Source organism: Panthera uncia, chromosome B4, assembly GCF_023721935.1.
Source record: "Panthera uncia isolate 11264 chromosome B4, Puncia_PCG_1.0, whole genome shotgun sequence".
Taxonomy (NCBI): Eukaryota; Metazoa; Chordata; class Mammalia; order Carnivora; family Felidae; genus Panthera; species Panthera uncia.
Genome location: NC_064809.1, coordinates 8780311 through 8804753, shown reverse-complemented (window position 1 = coordinate 8804753; position 24443 = coordinate 8780311).

Sequence of the window (24443 nt, the reverse complement as noted above, 5' to 3'; positions counted from 1 at the left end):
TGAAGCATGAATGATAAACAATCCTCTGTTGACTTAGCCACTGAGACTTGAGAATTCTATTTCCTTGGCATGACCTAGCCAATATTGATTCATACAAATATCCATGTGTGTTATCAGTGAAAAATAAAAAAAAAAATCAATCGATCAATCATGTTATAATCCTACAATAGAATTCTACGGAGCAGTTAAACACTTCCCAGCCTCAAGAATAACTTTCACAAACATGATATCAAGCCATATTAAAGATTACATTCTATATAATTCAATTTCTGTGAAGTTTTTAACAGGCAAAACTAGAGTATCATGTTTCAGCGTGTAAGTTTCTGTGATAGGACTATAAAGAAAATTTGAGAAGTGATTACTGTGGTTATCTTTAAGTGGCAGGGAACATTAAGTAATTGGGAAGGGGGTGAAAGGGGCTTTGGAGATTCCATATCTTGATACGAATGTTGGTTTCAAGTGTATTTGTTTAGTGATAATTTGTTGAGCTGTGCATTTAAAAATAATTTGAGAAAATGATTACATAGACATAGAAGGTAAAGTCATTATATTAATTAGATTCTTACATTGTAATACCCTATCATTCTGATAAGTCCCATTAAGACAAGCAAGACTAAAGATGTAGATTAATTACCAGTATTAAGTTATAGACACATAAAGAAGAATTCCAAGCATCTCATCTGCTTTTAAAATTACCAGTGATTTTCAAATATGTTTTGACCCTTTAATGATTGCTTTGAAGCTCTAAAATAGATACTATAAATAAGATTAATATAGAGTCAGTTTCCCAGTCAGTTTCTTTTAGTATACAACCAATAATTTTGAGCTATTAAATGAAGAAAAGGTCACCATTTGTTTTACTCTATTGACTAGGAGAGATCGATAATGTGATTTTTTTCTTTGCAAATAACCAGTTGTCCCCCAGCAAAACTCAGAATATTATTTATATCTTCTTGCCATTTATATCCATTAGTTAATGAAAAACTTTGTCATGTAGGATTGTGACTGTCAGCAGGATTCTATTAAATTAACCATGAAGAAATGTTTTCCAGGGCACTAAAATAAAATGAACACACTCTGATAACACCTTGATCAGGCCTTGTTACACAATGAAAGTCAACTTCATAAATGGTCTTCTGCTTCAGAAATGAACTCTATCACTTTGTGTTATATTCAAAGTTACCCAGTTTCTGAACATATCATATATTTATCTTCTTAGCTTCTGGCATTAACATGAACATACCCTGTTTATTCAGCAAGAGCTATTTCATTATTGACTCACAAATCTACTCTACATATCCTCCCTATGCATTCTTATTCCCAGGTCTTTGTTTATATGTACGCTATCCAAAGTATATATCCACTATTTTCTTGTTTAAAAATTGCACAGTATTTTCCTCTCACTAACATTAAAAATTGGATTATCTGAGTGCAAATTAAATGATTTTATTTTATTTCATTTTTGAAAATTTTTTTTAACGTTTATTTATTTTTGAGACAGAGAGAGACAGAACATGAACGGGGGAGGGGCAGAGAGAGAGGGAGACACAGAATCGGAAGCAGGCTCCAGGCTCTGAGCCATCAGCCCAGAGTCCGATGCGGGGCTTGAACTCACGGACCGCGAGATCGTGACCTGAGTTGAAGTCGGACGGTTAACCGACTGAGCCACCCAGGTGCCCCTAAATGATTTTATTTTTAAAGACGTTTATAAGAACATAAAAACATTAACAGTTCATTATAGTTTGGATCCGGACTAGAACTGTAGGATATCGTAAAACAAGTCAAGATAACTGTGAGTTTATTTGCTGGTCCCTGGAAGGATTAAGTTGGAGTAGGAACAAATATGGATGGTTGGAGAGAGTAGAATGCTTGAAATGGAGGCTAGGAAAAAAATTGCATATTTTCACAATTACAGAGTCTAGCTAGGACTCTGACAATGAGAGTCCTGACTGCGGGAGAGAGTAAGATTACTGAAAGAAAGGAGGTTTAGGGTTGGAAAGACTAAGTTACTGGAAGGATAATCCACGTCAAGATTGAAAGTACCAAGAATTATGAAAGGAGGAATTTCAGAGAGAGTGACACAACATCAGCAACTAGATGCATTAAAGGAGGGGGGACTTTCCAAGGCCTTGGAAGACCACTGTAACATGGTAACACAATGTGTAATATAATTAAGTGGCATAAAATTAAAAGCTGGCTCTTTTGGGATGGAGAAGTAGGGCATCCAGTTCCCTTGAGGTCTGATGTATGAAGGTGTAGGGAAGAGAACATAGTCACTGCAAGGAAGTATCATAGGGAAGTGTAGTCCTGGAGAAAGAGAAGAGATGTTCAGAGAAGAAGGTATCTGCTAATCTGCAGCACAAGATCTGGAAGGTGCCTAGAAGGGTGTTAGCAGCTGTGGTGGAGTGGAGGATGGGCCAGCAGAGGGTTCGAACATGGTATAGATATGGGCTCTTCTGAGAGACCTCACCTTCTGGATGACTTTTATGAGATCAGTCCAAATGGTCTGTCTGGTTTATAATTCTCTGAGACTCTGCATTTTGAGGGTAGGGAGGGGTGGGGATCTTGTCAATGATGCACAAAGTTCTAGTTCTTCTGGGATGTACCTATTGACAAAAAGATTCTCAGACTCCAGATATGAGTTCCTTGTTGACTTCTGGCCATGGAAGGTTATCCAACAAACAAATTCATTCATTCGTTTCACAAAGGTTTTATATATATCTCGATATCTATATAGGTGCTGAGGGTAGAATGGTAAGCAAACACAGAAAATTCCTGCTATAAATCAGGGAGCTTCCATTCTATTTGAGGGTGTCGTGTTGGTTGAGATAATTAAATACTGAAACCAAAAGAAAATATCAGGTAATGACAGGCATGAAAGTAAAGCAGGATAAATGATAAACTATCAGGGAGGTGCTAATTTAGGTGGGGCCACCACAGAAGGTCTTTGTGGAGAGGTAGTTGTAACAGAAAACTGAATGAAGTGAGGAGTGAACTCCATGGCATCTAGGGTGAGTGTTGTGGCAGAAGAAACAGCAAGTGCAGAAGCCCCGTGGCAGGAACGTGTTTGGCTTGTTTAGGAGACAGTGAATGAAAATGTGGCTAGAGGAGACGAGCAAGGGACACATGGTAGGCTGTGAGTCAGAAAGCGGTCAGGTTGTATAGCTCACATTTCCCCCACTCCAGCACTGTTTAAATTTTGGGTGTCCTGTGCATCATAGATGCTTACCAGCCTCCCTCATCTCTACTCACTCAATGCCAGTAGCACCCCCTCCTTGTGTTGTAACAACCACAGATGTCTCCAGGTATTTTGAAATACCCCTAGGACAGATGTAGTAGGGTCAAAATTGCCCCCAGTTGAGAACCACTGCTCAAGGGTGTTATAAGCTATGCCACAGAATTTAATGGGAAACCATCAGTGGGTTTTGTGAAGGGGGGGGGGGAAGCCTCATCTAAATTTTTAAAAGATAACACCAGTCATTGCATGGAAAATTAATCATAGGGGCTATACACTGGAAACAAGTATAATATTTAAAAAAAAGTGGAGATGCCTGGGTAGCTCAGTGGGTTCACTGCCAACTTCAGCTCAGGTCATGATCTCGCAGTTGGTGAGTTTGAGCCCCGCGTTGGGCTCTCTGCTGTCAGAGCAGAGCCCACTTCAGATTCTGTCCCCCCTTCTCTCTTCCCCACCCCCAGTTGTGTGCTTTCTCTCTCTCTCAAAATAAATAAACATTAAACAAATAAAATTTTTAAAAAAGTGTTTCGCGTGTTTGTTATTTGGTAATCAAGGCGAACGCAATGGCATGCAGACTAGGCTGGTGTTGGATCATTGGCAGTGCACGTGCAAGATGCAGTTGAAGTGAAGATGTGTTTTGGAGTTACAGCCAGCGAGGCTTTTTGATGTCTTTGGATGTAAATGCTGAGGGAAAGTATGACTTCATGGTTTTTTACCCCAACAGTTGAGTATCATTTGCTCAGGTGTGAATAACTGGGGAGGAGCAAGATTGGTGTGTAGAAGGAGGAATCAGGAGATCACTTTAAGATGCCAGTGAGAATGCCAAGTAGACAATTAATTGCATATGAATTTCAGGAGATTATTGGAGCTAAAGATAAGAAACTTCAACACATCGTCTTAGATCAAATCTGTATTTGTTTGCTAGGGCAGCTTTAACTAGAGTATCACAAACTGAGTCGCTGAAACAGAAGTAATTTGTCTCACAGTTTTGGAGACCAGAAGTCCATAACCAAGTCATCATGGATGGGGATGGTTTCTTTCAAGGGTTATAAGGAAGAAGCTGATCCATGCATTTCCCCTAGCTTTTGGTGGTTTGCTGGCAATTTTTGGCATTCCTTGACTTCTAAAAGCATCACCTGGATCTCTGCTTTCGCTTCACATGATTTTCTCCTTGTGTTCTTGTCTGTGTTCGAATTCCCCCCTCTTGTAAAGACACCAGTCATTGGATCAGGGGCCTGACTATGCCACCAGGAACTCATTATAACTAATCAATTAGAACTACAATGACTGTACAAAGTTTAACCGACACATTTTAAAACAGTGTACCTCCATAAAATTAGCAACTCATTTGTAAGGCTATAGAAAATTATTTCCAAATAAAGTCACATTCTGATCTCCAGAACTTTGAGACATTATATTTCTGTTGTTTATGCTGCTGTATGTGATACTTTGTAATGGCAGCCCTATCACATGAATATAGATTTTATCTGATGTGATTCACTTCAAAATATGAATTAGGGGAGGGTTAAAATTCACCCCAAAACAATATGCAATATTAATGTAGATGACATTTGAGCCAGTGGTACTTGATAGATTATCTGTAAATGACATAAAATATAGCAGAAACATGTTTGAGAATGGAGCCCCTGGGCATACCAAAATGAGTACATCAGAAATAGATGTACTGGGGTGCCTGGGTGGTTTAGTTGGTTAGCCATCCGACTTTGGCTCAGGTCATGAACTGAGTTTGAACTTCATGAGTTCAAGCCCTACATTGGGCTCTGTGCTGACATCTCAGAGCCTGGAGCCTGCTTCGGATTCTCTGTCTCCTTCTCTCTCTGCTTCCCTCTCCCCCGCTGGTACTTTGTCTCTCTCTCTCTCTCAAAAGTAAGTAAACATGAAAAAGAAAAATAGATGTACAGAACAAATGACCACTAACAGAAGAAAAACAAGAGAGTGTTGGTCCAGAAACCAAGTGAAACAAGTGTTCAGGTAACAAGGGAGTGATCAATTGTGAGAAATACAATAGCAATAAAATAGGGATTGAGAATTGCTTATTGGGATTACCAGGATATAGGGCTTTAGTTAGAGATAAAAGCATTTGAGATAAAAGTCTGATTGAAAGAGTTTAGGAGAGAAAATGAGATGATATGAAGAAAGTATATATAGAAGGAGTTTCTTGAAATGGGAGAACTGAGCTTTAGGAATCAGTAGATTGTCAATTTTTCCTATGTAATATCTTTAATATATTTCCTATGTAACATATACGTATATATTTATATGTATGTGTATGTACATACACACACTAATTATGTTCTAAAATCAGATGATTACATATTTATTTTTTATTCCAGGTCATTCAATATTTTATGTTCCCATGTAGTTATATAAATTCCTATTTTGTCTGAAAGGCAAATCTAAAGTTAGTAATATGTTATCTATTTCGATTGTTTAACATAATAAATTATAATATGTGAAGAATTACTTTAACTAATATTAAGAAATGGCTTTGAATTATAGGTGTGAAGTTTGTTATATCCTTAATAGTTTCTGATTTCTAAAACTAACCTAGATTAAGCATCTTGCATGAGCCAACCAGGTTAAAATGTTGAAGCTTTTCTTCCTGTACATACAGTTTTAAAAAGTACATGAGAAAGTATGCAAGTATAAATAATCACCTTACCATATTATCAAATATTTAAAAATCATTTTCTAGGGCTTGTATTTACATTTTTATTTGGGGATATATGAGAGCCCCATAAAATTAGCAAGTGTTTAGGGGTGCAGAATGTTAGTTTACATGTCCTGTACTCATAAATACAAGCAGAAGCTGGCTTATGCTTGCTTATTCCTAATATCTTCTGTTTCAAGTTATTTCTGAAATCATTAGAATTAGACCAAGAGATCATTTTGCTTCTCTAGCTCACACCTGTCTCTTGCACATTAATACAAATGAAAAAGTTATGCTCTGATATTTTCTTCTTTAATTGAAAAGAGATACACTTGGAGCATCTTGATGCCAAGTTAATGCATCCTGAGGAAAGGATTTAATATCGGAAACATGGATATAGACTTGGAATGGACTGAATTGGCTCTACTCTAATGAACTGTGACATTTAATTCATAATAGCAGAAATTGCAGCTTAAATCCTCTTAATCAGAATGGAACTAAATCACAAATCACTAATCATGATTTTCTCCTCGTTCCCAAAAAGATTTTTAAAAATAATGCAAAGAAACTCACAGTAGGACACACGGGTTTGACATATCTCACATGCTTTTATTTAGCAGGGAAGAGAAGAAAAAAAGAGAAGAAAAATTAATCCCAAGTGAACTTTAAGTCCCTATTCTAACATAAGTGGCACTTGACTTTTTATGTCTGTGCGTGCATGTATGGGAGTGTGAGTAATCAATGCTTTTTAAAAGACTCTATCAAAGGAAGCACTCTCTAGCATGAAGTAAGTACATTCTGAGGAAACGGCACAACCTCCAGGAAACTATTGTTTCCCATTTTTTTTTCTCCCGGTTCCTACTTACTGACCCAGCATGATGGGATTGCTAAGGTTACCAACAGAGAAGAAAGACAGCATCTCAAATACGCAGGCGTTTGTCTGAGATTATGGGGCGGCACATACAGAACAGGAGCTGTCTACAGCAATAGTCACACACTTGCACATAGAGAAGCAAAGCTATAAAGTTGAGTTTACTGACTTCCCCCAGCACGAAAAGCTAGGTGCAGCAACCCCGCCCCAGACTCAGGATTCTTTCCATAACTCGCTGCATCTCTCCCATGGCCTCAGAAGGATTGTTTGGGATTTCAAATGTTCCCAATCAACTAAGGTGGCATTTTCATTAAGACAGGAAGGTAGGATTCTTAAGAGTCCTAAAGTTCCATTTATATAAAATACCCCCCAAAAGGCAAATGTATAGAAGTCAGATCAGTGATTGTCTATCTGAGGAGCTGGGGGTGGGGGCAGACTGCAAACTGGTTCAAGGGAAATATTTGGGCTCGTGGAACAGTTGCAGTAATGGTTTCACAACGCTGTAAATGTAGTAAACAAGAACAATGCAGTGCCCCCTGACAGTGGGTGAGTTCTATGGCACCTGAAGTATACCTCAGCAAAGCTGTAAAATATACATATACATATATGTGTGTGTGTGTATATGTGTATATGCATGTGGATGTGTGTGTGTGTGTGTGTGTGTGTGTATGTACTTTAATGGTTATAGGTTTCTTCAGTTTCATAAAAATTAAATATATTTAAATGCTTATTTTTTCAAATTGTGTAAAATGTTCAGTATGTATTTAATAAGAATAAGATATTCTCTTACTGGTGGGAACAATTAACATTTATACATAAACCTGGAATAAAAAATTTTAACTAAAATAGGACTAACTTTCTTCATTCACAAAGTGCCTATGTAGTTATCAAATGGTGAAAATTCATTGCGAAAAGCAGTAATAATGTGCTTTAGAAGATGGTATCACCAGGCATCTTATGCTATCCTGAATATTCCTTACTTTATACCACTTATATCAATTTTAGGCAGAACTAATTTTTCCATTTCTTTATTCTGATAGCAGTGAACATGTGGTTTTCTGCAACACTGATTACCTGCATGATAGTGTTTGTCTCTTTCTTCACCAGTCTATATACTTCTTAGGGTAGGGTTCATGTCTTATATTTTACATTTGTTCCCATAGATTCTTATACAGTATTTGACACAAGATACATAAGGAATAAATGTTCCTTCTATATGTATTTTCATTAACAATGCGTTTGCTTTATCAGTGCATATAAAAGAGGTTATATCGGGGTGCCTGGGTGACTCAGTTGGTTAAATGTCCAACTCTTGATTTCGGCTCAGGTCATGATCTCACAGTTCATGAGTTCTATTCCTACATAGGACTCCACACTGATGCGAAGTTTGCTTGGGATTCTCTCTCCCCACCCCATCTCTTTCTCTAAATAAATAAACTTAAAAAAAAAAAAAAACTTAAAAAAGGAGATTATATTGTTAATCCTTTTCCAGTTTTCTATAACTTGAGTAAATAAAAAAGCTCCAAGGAAGACATTTCTTGGGATCCTCCTGTGATTTCATATAAGATTGAAATAAATATTGAAATAAAGGTTAATGTAGTACCGTGTTGCCTAATATGAAGCCACTAGCTACATGTGACTCTTTTAATTAATAAATTTATTTTTGTAAGTGTATTTATTTTTTAGAGAGAACACAAGCACAAGTGGGGTAGGGGCAGAGAAGGAAGGGGAAAGAGAGTATCCCAAGCAGGTTCCACACTGCCAGCCTGGAGCCTGATACGGAACTCCAAAGTCACAAACTGTAAGATCAGGACCTGAGCTAAAATCCGGAGTCTGACATTCAATGGTCTGAGCCACCCAGGTGCCCCTAGGATTATTTTAATTTAAATTAATTTAAATTAAAAATAATAATTCATTTTCTCAGTCACACAAGGCATATTTCAGGTGATCAGTAGTCACATGTAGCTAGTGGCTACCATATTAGAGAATACAGATACAGGAACTTGCATCACAGCAAGTTCTGTTGGACAATTTTTCTACATCCTCCTCTACATGAAGGTGATCTGTGTTGAAATGAAGTGTCTTTAAACCAGATAGGACTGTCAGCTTAGGGCATACTGGAATACACCCCATTGTGCGAGACCAATAGGAAAGTGTGGAAGGGATGGTCTATCTTCTTTCATACTGCTTTCTGTCTCCACCATATATTACCAAAAAAAGTGCAATAAGTACAGGAAGTCTCTAAAATTGTAGATTCCAAATTTGTGTATTAGAGAAGTTGTTTTTTATCTCAAAGAAGTAAAAAACTAGTTTAAGCATTCCTTATGCATAGCTGTTTTTGAAAAAAAAAAATTAAAACATAGCCATATATATGTTGTATGGAAAGAATAGACATGACGAACACATTATTAAAGGACATTTATTCTTGGATAAATGTTTTTAAAACAAGAAAAGGAAAACTCTGCCAGAGGAACATGTCAAGATTCATTGAGGTCTTTAACCCTTGAGACCATTTTCATTGTAAAGACTTTAAAAAATTTGATAATTATATGGTAATTACATTTTGTAAGAAGGATAATCAGACCCTAGGCTTCCAATGACAAGCTGATTGCCTACAAAGGGAGCAAAGAATGTTCTCGTGTTCTCTGTCATTATTTTCTCGGGTCAGAGTCATTATATATTTTTCTGTACCTGAGTAGAACCACCAGATTATGACTATTCTCATCTTCAGGGTGCAAAGTGTTAAGGGAGACAGATTTACTCTTTATGCTCAAGAAGGTTTGGCACAGAAATCCTGAACTAACTGCTGGAAAGATTAAAATGCATATGGCATGTTCAGATATAAATTATATTTCTATTCTAAGTAGTCTAAACGTCTGATCTCTCATCATTTTTGTCACCTTGTAGATGTTACCAGCTCTGTTTTATAGATGAGCAAAGTTAAGGAACAAAAAGAGTAAATTACTTCCTCACTGTCTTGTGGCTAGTAAGTAGTGACACTGGGATTGGAATTTAGGTCTGCCTGATTCTAAAGCCAAGATCTCTTTCTCTCTCTGCCCTTTTGAGAGAAAGAGCCAAGAGATGTGTAGACATTTCCACTCAGGGAAAAGTGTGTTATTCAAAACAACTTGTAGTAATTGCCATATGAATGTTAGGAGCCGCAGACATTCATTCAAAGGGGGCTGAATGTGGACTTAGTCCTGGCATACCATTTAGAACCACTGCCTCTGGGTCGTGCAGATGTTTTCCGAACACCAAAGGCTTCCACTCAGCCGTGAGGGAGGTGGTGAAACATGACCATAATCCTTGGCAACCACCTCTAAATATTTCTCCCATATGCCAATTCAGAGTAACTCTTATTCAGCCATCTATTTATTCATTTACTCAATTACAAAAGTATATTCGATGTGTATTTTGTGCCAGATACTGTTAGGCACTGGGGATATAATAATGAAAAAAACAGACCTCCCGCCCCTCCGACTGGCTCAGGCCCTACCTAGCCCAGGGGAGGCCCCACATCCAACCGAAAGGAGCAGAAAGAAGTCTAAATAGTGATCTCTACTGGGATTTGTTCCCTTGACAGGAAGATTGGCTTAGAATATTTGTTTTAACAAAAGACCTGCTTAGATTTTAGTATTAGCTTGGCCTCTCGTACATGTCAGACGAGACCAAAAATGCAACATCCTTACTAAACTATGTTAATCGAACCGTACCTGTTAGATTTGATTCTCAGAAATGTCAGGAAATTAAACACCAGAGTTCCCACGGCAGCTCTTCAATAAAACCCGTGGCTTGTAAGAGGAGTCAAAGTACAATTAAGAACCATCCCTTTGCATTAGCTTCTGTTTCTCCTCCACGTCTCCCTCCTTTCAGACTTTCCGCGTTCTAATGCTTTTTTTAAGAACAGGCTGTGGCAGTGTCTAAAACGGAGTTGGAGAAACAGTACAGAGAAACTAAAAGGATCTCTCTTGTCCAGAGGACCTTTTCATAACCTAGTAGCACATTTTTATTACCAGTGTGCCTTTGCAAGACCAAAAACTTACTAATATTATATAAATATAAGTCCTCTGAAGTTTCCCATATCCTCCAGTTTCTGTCATTAACTACCTCTGCATTTAGAATTTATCTGACAAGGAACTCGGAATATTGGACTCCAAATTCTAGAATGTTCCAATCTCTGAAATCTTTCATAGGTAAGGTATGTGAATCTTATCAAAGTAGTTCTATGGCCTCCAAGGATTTTGAGCCCCACAACACCTTTGTGAGAGTAAGAATCAGAAATGTCTCTCCCAATTTCACTTTCTTTTTAAGGATTTATTGAGATATTATTATGTATATAAGTGAACTATACTCTCTTCAGTATGCATAGTTACATTAACTTTACAAGTGCAAAATTACATAACCATAACCACAGTTAAGATGGAGGAGAAGTCCATCACCCCCCAAAATCCATTCATGGTTTTTGGTATGATTTACACCCTACGTCTTTAATCAGAGTTTGACATTAAATGGTATTATACTGCCTCACATGCAGTTTAAAACCCTTATAACTACTTAGTATCAGCTCTTACGTCTTTCTGATATTGTCGCCATTCACTTTACCTTCCCATGTGCCATTAATCAACAGTGCATTGGTATATTGCTACTGTTCTTGCTTTAGATAGGACAATTATTTTTTAGAGAATTAAAATAAGTAAAAAACCTGCCATATTTCCCTTATTTAACCATTTATTGAAATAGCCATTTCTTTATGGAGATCCAAGTACCTGCTTGATATACTTTATCTGCCATTAAGATAAATCCAATTCTGGATTGGCAGAATTTTATCTTTCAGCACTTGACTTCTGGTTCCCATAGTTTCTAACAAAGAATTGGCTATAATTATTTTTTGTTGTTTCTCTGTATGTATTGTTGGTTTATTCTTTTTTTTTTTTTTTGTCTTTTTTTGGGTGTCATTCAAGATATTTTTTTTAATTTGTTTTATCGTATATTTATTTTTGAGAGACACAGAGAGACAGCATGAGTAAGGAAGGGGCAGAGAGAGGGAGACACAGAATCTGAAGCAGGCTCCAGGCTCTGCGCTGTCAGCACAGAGCCCGACGCAGGGCTCGAACTCACAAACTGTGAGATCACGACCTGAGCCGAAGTCAGACGCTAAACTGACTGAGCCACCCAGGTGTCCTGGCATTCAAGATTTTTTTTTAAATTTTGCTTTTCAGTAGTTGAAATACAATGTGCTCAGATGTGTGTGTGTGTGTGTGTGTGTGTGTGTGTGTGTGTGTGAGAATGTGAGAGAGACAGAGACAGAGAAACACACACACACAGAAAGAGAGACCACCCTGCCATGCTTCTTTGAACATTTAGGGATGGGTTTTTATGTCTTCATTAGTTTCTACAGATTCTGAAATGTCTCTTCAGGCATTTGTTCTCCATTTTCTCTTAGATTCTGATTACATGTATGTTAGACCATTTGATATTTTTTGCAGTTCTTCAGTCCTTTGTGAGTTTAGTTTTTCTTGATATTTTCAGCAATTTTGTCACTCGCTCAACCTTTGGAGACTTGTAGTGTTCTGAGTGAAGGAAGATTGTCTGCATGCCTTCCCCCACCTCCCTCCGGTCACTGTCAATCTTTGCTCTGTGGAACACATGATTTTCTACCCTTTCCTAGGTAGATGGAGTCTTGTATTTTGTAGGGGATACAAAAATGGTTTGGCTGTGAGCTGTTTCCACAGTGGTGTTTGCTCCCTTCTCTGAAGCTTGCATCACAAAGTGAAGGTTTCTTTTGTGTTTGATTGTCTACACCCACTTTTCCTCAGCAACACTAGGTGTGTTCTGTGAATAACAGGAACCTGTAAATTGGTGTAAATTACCCTTGTGTCTGCAGCTTCCAAGTATTCTTTATTTCCGTGCTAACCTTTAACGATGCATCAGCAATTTTACCTAAGTTCTCCTTGCCATTTTCTATGGCAGCTACACCTGTCTCATGCTCAGCTGTTCCACCGCTGCATTCCGTTACTCCTTGCAAATGCCTCCTCTTTCTTAGATTTCAGCCTCCTTGGTTGCCCTGTGATAATCCTTGATAATTGCAAGAACATGTATGCTTTTGTGAATTATCTGGCTTTCCTTGTTACATTGCATGTGATAGTCTTCCCAACTTTCTACATCTTAGGTGGTAGCCACTAGGACTCTTGTCATTGTGTCTAAGTACTGGATTGCTAGATTTAGACAATTTGCCTACAAACATAACCACAAAAGTTGCAAAGACCCACATAGTTCTGGAGTTTTTCAGAATCCAGTTAGATGTCACTTAGTACCTATAAAAGTTGTGTTACCCTATCAGCCATAAATGATATGGAAAACATGAGGATCATATTAAGTTCAGATATCTTTATTTAAATATTTTAATTGCCAAGGGAGCTTTAGTAAATTAAAATACTACAAAATCATGGGTAGTTTGTAAATGTCCATGATCAGACCAGGGAACTGGCCTATGTGCTTCAAAATCTCCACGTATGACTTCTTTTTTGAGTTATGAAGTCCCTGTAATAGACTTCAATGTCAGCTTAGTATGCCTCACTAAGGTAAAGGAATTCACTCCAGTCATAGATAGTCCTTATCAAAAATGTTGTTTACTAAGTAACCTCCATTAGGCCAGAAGAAATTTTCCTTGTAGAGACTTAAGATCCATTGACCCCAGGAAGATTTATAATTCTGTTTAAAAATATTTAGAACAAAACCCATATTGTTAACATATCTTTTTTTTTTTTAATTTATTTTTTTTTTAAATTTTTTTTCAACGTTTTTTATTTATTTTTGGGACAGAGAGAGACAGAGCATGAACGGGGGAGGGTCAGAGAGAGAGGGAGACACAGAATCGGAAACAGGCTCCAGGCTCCGAGCCATCAGCCCAGAGCCTGACGCGGGGCTCGAACTCACGGACTGCGAGATCGTGACCTGGCTGAAGTCGGACGCTTAACCGACTGCGCCACCCAGGCGCCCCTGTTAACATATCTTTTAATATAAAACCAAATGTTCATTTGGTAGTTTATTTTACTTGTAACATTTAAGACTCTGTAGCAAGCTTGTTATGGGAAGTCTTGTGATATCAATTTAAACTTGTTAGAAAATAATTGATCTAGATTTGTAACTTTAAAGATCTTACTAAATTGAAATATACTGTTGAACATTTATTATAATTGGTTGTCCATAACTTTAATTTCATAGGGCTACAAGTATTAAGTACTTGGCAAGTTTTATCAGACCACTGAAGTACTTTAAAGTGAAAGTGACTATATTAAATTTATAAATGAGATTTAATTGTTAATGACATCTAATTAATTAAGTTTTTAAATGGCACCAGATTTAATCACTGGCCTCTTAAAAGTGTTAGAATTTGCTAATGCATAAATATAACAGTGAGATTTGCAACCAGAAATAAAGACTTTAAAAAAGAATATGCTTTTTTTAATAACTTACATAAATTATATAACAATTTTTAAATAAAATATTTTCAAAACAGAAATAAATTATTCTACAAAACCCTAAAACTCTTCCACTTCCCAGTTATAGAAAGAAGGATACTATTAGTAACAATTAACCAAATATGTTCTAAATTTTTTTTGGAGAGTTGGATATGTGTATGTTTGAGCAAGTACAAGGTGTTGTAATTGGCGATAAAAGGAAATATCAAAGTAACTCGACATTGTTATCTTAAATTTTTGATGTTATATTGTCTTATTTATTGCCCTTAATGAGTGAATAAATGTTAGTGCCTAAATATTTCACTGTGCATTCCAGTAAATGCAGTTGAACTGATTGTAGGTACAGATGATTAGAAAAGCATTTCTTTCATTTTTATTGATATTATTAAATTTATTCTACAACCTGTCTTTCTACTACAGATAATGTGAAAATAAGCATTTGTTCAAAACTTAGCATACTATTTGCAAACTGCATGGCCTTTACAGGTGAACCTGAGTTTTAATCTTTGATCTGCCCTTTATCAGATGTATGGTGTGGGCAAGTTAGTTGACTTTCTGTGCTGTAGTTTCCTCATTGCAAAAGGTGATTACTACCCCTACTTTAGAAATGTGTTGGGAAGAATAAATCAGATAATATATAGGATATCTAATGGAGTGCATGGTATAGAGTTGGTATTTACTAAATTGTAACCATGTTTCCTTTAATTTTATGGTGTTTTATATTTTTATTGGTGCTTGATTTACATTTACTAGGTATGTGCCCTGGTCAAACTCCTTAATATCCTTGTGTCCAGATTTCCTCAATGACAAAAATAGGACATAATAATTATGTAGATAAAATGAGTTACTATACAGAGAGTGTTTAGTATTGTGCTTGAGTATGATAAGTATATATTATTATTATTATTTATTATCATTATTATTATATTTATGTTTGGAATATTATAGATTCTTAAAGTTTTCCTTACATTTAAACATATTGCTTAACCCTCAGCATATTAGTCTCCAGCAAAGAATCTATGTAGATGGTACATTAGTCAGTATGAGCTTTTATAATACTCTCGCTGTTTATTAGTGGCTTCTAAAAACACAGGTTTAATTGTTGAAAGTCAGCAGCAGGCTGCTTGGGACCGCTTCTCTTTTAGGGATCCAGGATGATGGAAATTCCACTACTTGACATAGTATCAGTTTCCCTGGCAAGGCAAAAAACAAAACAAACAAACAAACAACCAAAAAAAACTATGACTCTAAAGAGATTTTCTTGAGGGCCACCTGGGTGGCTCAGTCGTTTGAACATCCAACTCTTGGTTTGGCTCAGGTTGTGATCTCGCTTTTTGTGGGATCAAGCTCTCCCTTGGGTTCTGCTCTGGTGGCACAGAGTCTGCTTGGGATCCTGACCTTCTCTCTCTGCTCCTCTGCCGCTTGTGCTCGCTCTCTCTCGCTCTCTGTGTCTCTGTGTCTGTCTCTCTCTCTCAAATATTTCTTTTAAAAAAAGAATACAATATTTTCTTATTTCGGCATCTCAGATATCATATTCCATTGGCCAAAGCAAATTGCATGTCTGTCCCAACTTCAAATGAGCAGCATACTACAAACATACCATGGATGTAGAATATTTGTGAACAACCAGAATGGGTACCACATGTTGTCTCTGGGATAGCAAACATCTTTTATGCTATATTCTGAATAAAATAGATAAATTTATAACATTGTGTGACATTAATAAAGCCATCAAATGATCCTAATCATTTTGCTTGTCATTGGAATCTAGAGACTCTCAGTGTAAAATATCAAAAATGAACTTTAAAAAAAGAGTATTATTCATATTAGTATAATGTCAGATATGAAAAAGGAAGAAGTAACTACCTCATGCCTATATACCCATGTAACACTAACCAATTTGATAGTATTTGCTGTGTATTTGCTGGTGGTAAATTTGTGAATATGTTTGCGTGTGTGTGTGTGTGTGTGTGTGTGTGTGTGTGTGTGGTAAGAGTTGTTCTGCAAAGTTATTTCAAACTATAGCACAGTGTAGAAGAAAAGAAAGGTAAGTTCATGGTCTCTTACACTGTGCCCATGGCAGTTCCTGAAGTCATGCACAATTCTGGCAAAAGGTGGCATCTGAGAAAAGGCTAATATTCTGATAGTTGGTTATTCTGATAGGCTGACATAAATTGCTGCTAACATAACTTGCTTGTTCTATTCGGATCTAATCACTGATGGCTCACTGGCAACTAGTATTAAGTTATAAGAATGCACATCCCTGCAGTCTCCATGTGAAACCAAAGCAGTTCTAAAGAGTTTTGGAAAGTCAAGCCATGCATGAAGAAGTACGCCTTCTGTTTTTGTGACACAGTGTAAATATTGCAGCAAGAAACAATGCTGAAGAATTAAAATGAACTTAGGTGTGTGGGGTACTTGTTCCACCCAATCATGGCTTGATGGGTCTGTTTGAAATTGTCTGGGTCCATTGTTTTACATTGGTGCTTAAAAGAAAACTTGATCGTTATTTGGAAATGTAGAAAAGTGAAGAATTTGGGGTGGAACTGTGGGAAGGGAATCTAGCAATGCTAGCATAGAAATGTCCAATTCTCTTTAAAACACTATGACTAAATGTTCAAGTTCTCACACAGATTAAATTTTTATGAGTCAGCGTTTCTTAGCTCACATGGCAGAAATGAAGTCAAGCACATTGTTAATTCTTATCACTGATTATTTAGCTAGAACTGACATTTTCTTTCTTTCCAACCCTAAAATTTTATTTAGTGTCTGATCCTGCAGCCCCTATTTCCCAAAAATGTTCTCAAGGGATGGAAAATACATGAGATAAAGGGATACACTAAGTTTCAGAAATAATAGATGGTGTGGGTGGGAGTGATAATTTCTGCCAGAGCAAGTGGATTTCTCAGTATTAGTCTTGAAAATAAGCAGATTAAATTTGACAAGGATCTGGTAAGAAAATATATACATATTTATAGACTACATCTGTAAAGAGAAACACGTTAATATTTTAATGCAGTACATCTGTAAAGAGTATCAGGAAAGATAAGGAATTAAAATGTGTTTGAAGAAGAGTCAAAAGCTATAGCTGGATTCTGGATTTTATATACTTCTGTTACATGTGAAAAAACTTTAGGATTCTGGAGCTAGTATGGCTTTCAAGTGTATGGGTTCATATACTGAACAAAATAATTTTGAATATATAATTTACAAGTGCTATAGAAAGACTCCAAATTACTTTTCAGCTCCACGTGACAAAATGTATTGGTAAACATCTGGTAAGAAAGTTGAGTGTGTTATATAACATTGTGAAATTGCAACATTATGTCGATAGTTATAACAAAGCTCATGACTACGGCACAGACAGTATATAAAAATATGGATAAGATAGAAGAAAGAGATATCAGTTAAACAGTTATTCTGAAACATTTCTCAAAGAAAGAAAGCAAATTAGACTGTGGTGATTAAAAATACAAATAAATAGGAACCATAGATGTGAAACCACAACTCAGGAAAGACCAATAAAAAACTAGACTAGAAACACAAGGCATTATCCTATGAGGTGGAGCTATGCAGAGGCTGTGAATTTGGAGTTTCCAGGTATAAAAATTAAACATTAGGAAAGAGGCGTGTGGTAGAAGTCAATGTTGTTAATCAATCTAAATGAAATGGCAGAGTAATTCAGCTTCATCAACCCTGTGTCTATCCCTCAACATCTAGCCAAAGTCTTAGCCTCCAGATAAAAACCAAATTATTATAATCTAACTAAATAAAATTTTCCTTCTGGAAAGAGTTTAAACTTTTAAGTGCTTTGGTGGTACTCCAGAGTAATGTCTTCCCTGAATTTTCCATTGGAAGTTTGGTGTGTGAGGGGTGGAGGAGGAAGGAATGACAAGCCTTCATATTTGCTCTTTATTAATGCAAAACAGATTCTGTAGTCTCAATGATTTCCAACATATAGAGATCTCAAAACCAGCCAGGTGAGACCTTGCAAGAAAAGAACGTTATGGAGCATAGAGATATCATACAAAGCACCTGCTATAAGCAGTCTAATCCATCGTTGTCTATCTGGGTATGGATGTCAGCATCCCACCATCAAATGGAAGTGCTATATATGCCGTCAAATGCGAGCAGGTCCTGAAAACATAAGTAAGTTTCATTAGCAAGTGGCTCAGATACCCATAGCCCCTACGTCTAATATATCACCTCCTCTTAATCTGCACCTTATGTCCTCATGGGGAGTTTTCTGTAATGAAATAACGGAGGAAGAAATAATAAGGGTCTGTTTTACACATGATTCTGTATGTAATACTGCCACTATCTGAAAGTAGATGACCATGTTTTAGCATCAGTCTGGAGTGTAGAAGAAAACCTCTCCCAGTCACCTGAATTTCAAAAAACTACCCTTTGAAATTCATTTCGTTCCTTTTATCTGAAAGAAGAAATGACCGACCAAGGGACAGAACTACAGCAATCCACGGACACTGGGAATGATTTGGCCGGATGATCAGGGATTAGAAGAAATGCAATTGGAAAATTGATAAAAAGGATACTTTGGGAAGAGGTGTTAGATGGATTTCTCTGAGTAAACACTGAGTGTGTACCATGTGAATTTTCAGAAGAGGTAGACAAGATAAATCATTCTGTTGATGTCATCTTCTTTCCGAAGCCACCACTGTTCATGGTCAATGAGCTACAGGACAAATTAACCACGGTGGCATGGGTGGAAGTTACACATAGACTCCACAACATGGACTTTCACTCAATAAGGCTGATTTGACATCAGCTAATGCTGACTAACCAACCTGATGACAGCAGAGATCAATTTCTGTGCCCTGATATAGCACCATTTCCCAGGGATATCTGCCAGTAGTCACCAACTGACATTGATTATCTGTACCATTCCCATCATGGAAGAAAGCCCCGTGTTCTTACTGGAACATTCTTTTACTCTGTGTATAAATCGCTTGTCTTGTCAAGAATATTTCTCTTAACCATCACTCATAAACTTGTAAATGTCTTATTCACCATCATAATATTCCTCATAGTATTGACCAAGAAAAAGAAAGTTCTTTTAAAGAAAATTAACTCTGGCAATGAGCTTATACTTGTGGAATTTACTGGTCTCCGTAGGTTCTTCGTGATTTTGAAATGTGCTGATGGAATGGTGTAGTGATCTTTTGAAGATCCTGCTATATTGCTGTCTCAGTGGCAGCATCTTGCAAGGCTGTAGCAAGTTCATGGGTCTGGGGAATCAGGAGTTGGAAGTGTTATTACCTCAAGTAATCTGACAATTTTTTTTCTTGCTGTCTCCACAAACCTGTGCTGTTATGGTCTAAAAGTCTTAGTTCTCAAGAGAAGAAAGATGACAACCAAGAGACATAGTAATAGTTCCCTGTACCTGGAACCAGTGGAGTGTAGAATGTGGAACCTGGCTACAGTGGTCTCCTTGTGCCAGTGAAACCACAGGGAAAGAAGAGGAGTATTCTAATGACTGGGGTAACTGATCTTACCTACAAGGAAACAATTGGATTTCTGGCACACAGTGGGGGTGAGAAAGAGTAGTATCAAATGCAAAAGGTCTGCTAGGGCACAGCTTGGCACACCCATATCCTGTGATAAAAGTTAGTGTAAAAGTAGCAAGAAAGACTGCAGTTGTGAAGGTTTAGAATATCTTACCAGGCAAGGAGCCCTGACCGCCTGGCTGCTTCCAAAAAGCAAGGGGAATGTAAATGAACACTAGAAGAAGAGTTTTATTTATTTATTTATTTATTTATTTATTTATTTATTTAATATATGAAATTTATTGTCAAATTGGTTTCCATACGACACCCAGTGCTCATCCCAAAAGATGCCCTCTTCAATACCCATCACCTCCCCTTCCCTCCCTCCCACCCCCCATCAACCCTCAGTTTGTTCTCAGTTTTGAAGAGTCTCTTATGCTTTGGCTCTCTCCCACTCTAACCTCTTTTTTTTTTTTTCCCCTCCCCTCCCCCATGGGTTTCTGTTAAGTTTCTCAGGATCCACATAAGAGTGAAAACATATGGTATCTGTCTTTCTCTGTATGGCTTATTTCACTTAGCATCACGCTCTCCAGTTCTATCCACGTTGCTACAAAGGGCCGTATTTCATTCTTTCTCATTGCCACATAGTACTCCATTGTGTATATAAACCACAATTTCTTTATCCATTCATCAGTTGATGGACATTTAGGCTCTTTCCACAATTTGGCTATTGTTGAGAGTGCTGCTATAAACATTGGGGTACAAGTGCCCCTATGCATCAGTACTTCTGTATCCCTTGGGTACATTCCTAGCAGTGCTACTGCTGGGTCATAGGGTAGGTCTGTTTTTAATTTTTTGAGGAACCTCCGCACTGTTTTCCAGAGTGGCTGCATCAGTTTGCATTCCCACCAACAATGCAAGAGGGTTCCCGTTTCTCCACATCCTCTCCAGCATCTATAGTCTCCTGATTTGTTCATTTTGGCCACTCTGACTGGCGTGAGGTGATATCTGAGTGTGGTTTTGGTTTGTATTTCCCTGATAAGGAGCGACGTTCAGCATCTTTTCACGTGCCTGTTGGCCATCCGGATGTCTTCTTTAGAGAAGTGTCTATTCATGTTTTCTGCCCATTTCTAGAAGAAGAGTTTTAAATACCAGTTGTAACCTTATGATCAGTGGCAGCACTGAAGATTCCCAAGTTCCAAGTTTGCCTTCTTAGTTTGGTGTATAACATCTGTATGTATGTATTATCTCACTCTTTTCTTCTTATTTTCCAATACCTCATGCCCCTATCTCTTAACATAAGGTATGTTGATATTATTTTACCTTATATCTTGGGATTTATATTGTAGTATGTCAAAAGAACAATGTGACTTAGATATAAGAGAAATCACTAGAAGAAGGATAAAATGAGACATGGCATTTCATAAATCCTGAGGAGAGGATTAGCACGTGTTCATTTGTCTAAAGGGAAGTTGATTCCTGTTAGGTGAAATTGTGACTTTTCTACTACCTTTATTAGGAAATTCATTTTTATTAAAATGAAGCGTGCATAGATGGCATTTTGATGAGGGATGGACTCTAGCGACATTGTACTGGGTCACTTAACCTCAGCTAAAATTATGTGTTGTTGTTTTTTTTTTTTTTTCATGATTTCTTTCCCTCTCAGTTTCTGACTTAGGTTTGGCCACAAGAAAAATTAATATGAGATTTGGAAGAAGGTAGAGCAGCAGCTGGGATGGGCTGGGGGCACCGTGAAATCCATGAGTGCTATGACTCATTTATTGCTGTCCTCGTCAGTCTGGGGCAGCAGGCAGTCCAGCAGGTCCTCTGACACCCAGAGTCCCAAGACAGGTGCGTAGGTAGCTTCTTCGCTGAGCTTGCACATAGTTTGCTCTGGAGATGGTGAGAGACACATACAGGTTTTGGTTTGTCTTTGTGGGTTTCCTTTGTTCTCAGGTGATCTGGTTTGTCCAGGTAATTTTCACTTTGTTCCGGCTGTCCACAAATACATATTCAGCTTTTCTTCCCAACTACCAGCCCTGCTAGCTTAAGGCAGATTTATGGCCACTAAAAATGCGGAGAAAGCAGCTTTGCACCGATTTCTTGACCAGATCCCGGAATTTTGTAAGACTGACTCCCTGTGCTAAATCTAACATTCTATGTCTTTCAAAGTGGATTTGCTTCCATCTCAAAATGTCAGCAACATGAATGGTATGTAGCATGGATAAATGTTAGTCTAACTTAAAAGGGGTGAGAAATCATACATGTAGACTAAGAAAACAATAAGAACTAACCACCGAAACAGAGGAAAATGTTTTGTCTGTTTCTTTTTATTTATTCCCTGCTCTAGTGAGGTATAATTGACATATAACATTATGTAAGTTTAAGGTTGTACAACTTATATATTGAAAAATGATTACCACCATAGGATTAGCAACATCTGCTTCCACTCATGTAATTAGTATTTATTTTATGTGGTGATAAGATTTAAGATCTACTTGCTTAGAAACTTCCAAGTATATAATACAGTATTGCTAATATAGTCACTGTGCTCTGCGTTAGATCCTTGGAACATAGTCATCTTATAACCAGAAGTTTGTCCCCTTTGACCAAAATCTCCTTCCAGCCCCTGGCAATCATCATTCTACTCTCTATTTGTACAAGTTTGGCTTTTTCAGACTCTACATATAAATGATACCAGGTAGTATGTCTTTCTCCGTCTGATTTTTTTTTTTTTAACTTAGCATAATGCCCTGAACATCCAACTGTGTTGTCATATCTCGTTTCTCATGAAGAATGTTCCGTTGCATATACTCAGTGATACTCCATTGTATTATTCATTCTTTTGTTAATGGACACTTAGGTTATTTCCTTATCAGGGCTATTGTGAAAAATCTGCAGTTAAGATGAATGCAGATATCTTTTTGATATCCTGTTTTTGTTTTCTGTATACCCGGAAGAAGGGTTGCTGGATCATATGGTAGTTCTGCTTTTGATTTTTCAAGGGCCCCCCATGCTATTTTCCATAGTGGCTGCACCAATTTACATCCCCAGCAGCAGAAGTACATCAGGGGTCACTCTTCTCCAGTATTTGTGAGTGCCATTTCCCAAATTATATATAATAACATATTATGTTCTTTCTGAGAGTAGAGGGTAAGTTGAAACATTTTTCTGTATCTTCCATAATGCTCTAAGCATCCTTATTGGGCATTTAAAATTGTTTTTTGTTCATTTGTCAAATGAAATATTTTAATGAGGATTGAATCCACGACTATGCTTATGCTCCAATCCTAACAAATCTTACAGTGGTATCCATCAGTCTTACCGAACCGTATTTCACTCTTTGAGTTTCTGAAGCCAAAGAAAAATAGTATTGGCTTTCCATAACCTGCATCTCCCTCCGTTTTATGGCCTTTTTCTGGATGTCCATAGCTCTGTTCTCGTAGGGTCACTGTGAGGCTAACTGCACAAATGTGCACTGAAGTTCCATGAACACCTCGGACGAGGGCAAAGGAGATGGTGATTGCTTAACTTCAAAGTATTACTGATATTAAAACCTATATATCATGTGCCATGCTAGAGGATAGTACCTAAAAATACAATTGATAGCATCATCTTAGCTGCAATTAAATCCTAAAAAGCACAATGTGAGCCCTTTCATTTTAAATCCATTTGGGTATTTGCCACCCTCAATCTCCTTCAATCCTACACATGAATGATCTGCTTTCAGTTATCAAACACCACAGGGACGTTCTGGCCCCAGAGTAGAGGGTCTATTGGTGTACTATACAGAATAGATCGAGCATTAATGTGTGACTGTGGCTCAGCTTTGCAGGAATATTGAATTCTCCAAATGGAAAAACATTTTGAAAAAGCAGTGCAAGAAATTGTCAATGGCTCAAGGCAACAACCAATTACGAAGAAGCCAGGGATTTTCCTATACCGTGTGTTTTTCTTTGTCTATTTTATTTATTGTAAGATGTTATATGACATATGATAGTGTGCATTTCATGCATTTTTGATTTGGAAAGAAACAGAGCAGCAGCTCAAAATAAAGGAAGCTTTCACATCTTTTCTTTCAAGTTCCCTGGGCTGCAGCCACCTGCTTTGTAGAACTGAATTCTGGTTCCATGTGCATCTGTTTACTTAGATATAGGCTTATCATAGACACTGCCAGCATTGGTTTGCTATGTGCAGGATTTCTACATGTTCAGAATCATCCTGAATACTTCAGAAATGTATATCTTCTATCATGTGCTTTCATTTCAGATAACTACTCCAAGGCCCATCAAAGATAAACCTCTTGCTAGAGTTGCTCAATTCTTGACTTGAAGTTTACTTTTGTAAAATAGTATATTTTGTATACTAACAATGGGAAGTACCGAATCAGAGTATTTACATAAATATTTTAAAGGTAAGCTTACCTCACTCTATCTTTATATTATCTTTTTATCCAGATCATTAACAAATAGAGGCATATATAACCACAATATTACTTATAAGGGATGATGCATTTCCCTTTCCATTGACTCAATAAGTAAAATTTTATTAACACTAATCACCATTTACAATGTTATTTTTCACTTTTTGACAGGATATCTCACAGAATTCCTTTAAATAGCAAATATTGAAAATGCAGGTTTTTTTTTTTTTTTTTTTTTTTTTTTTTTTTTTTTTTTTT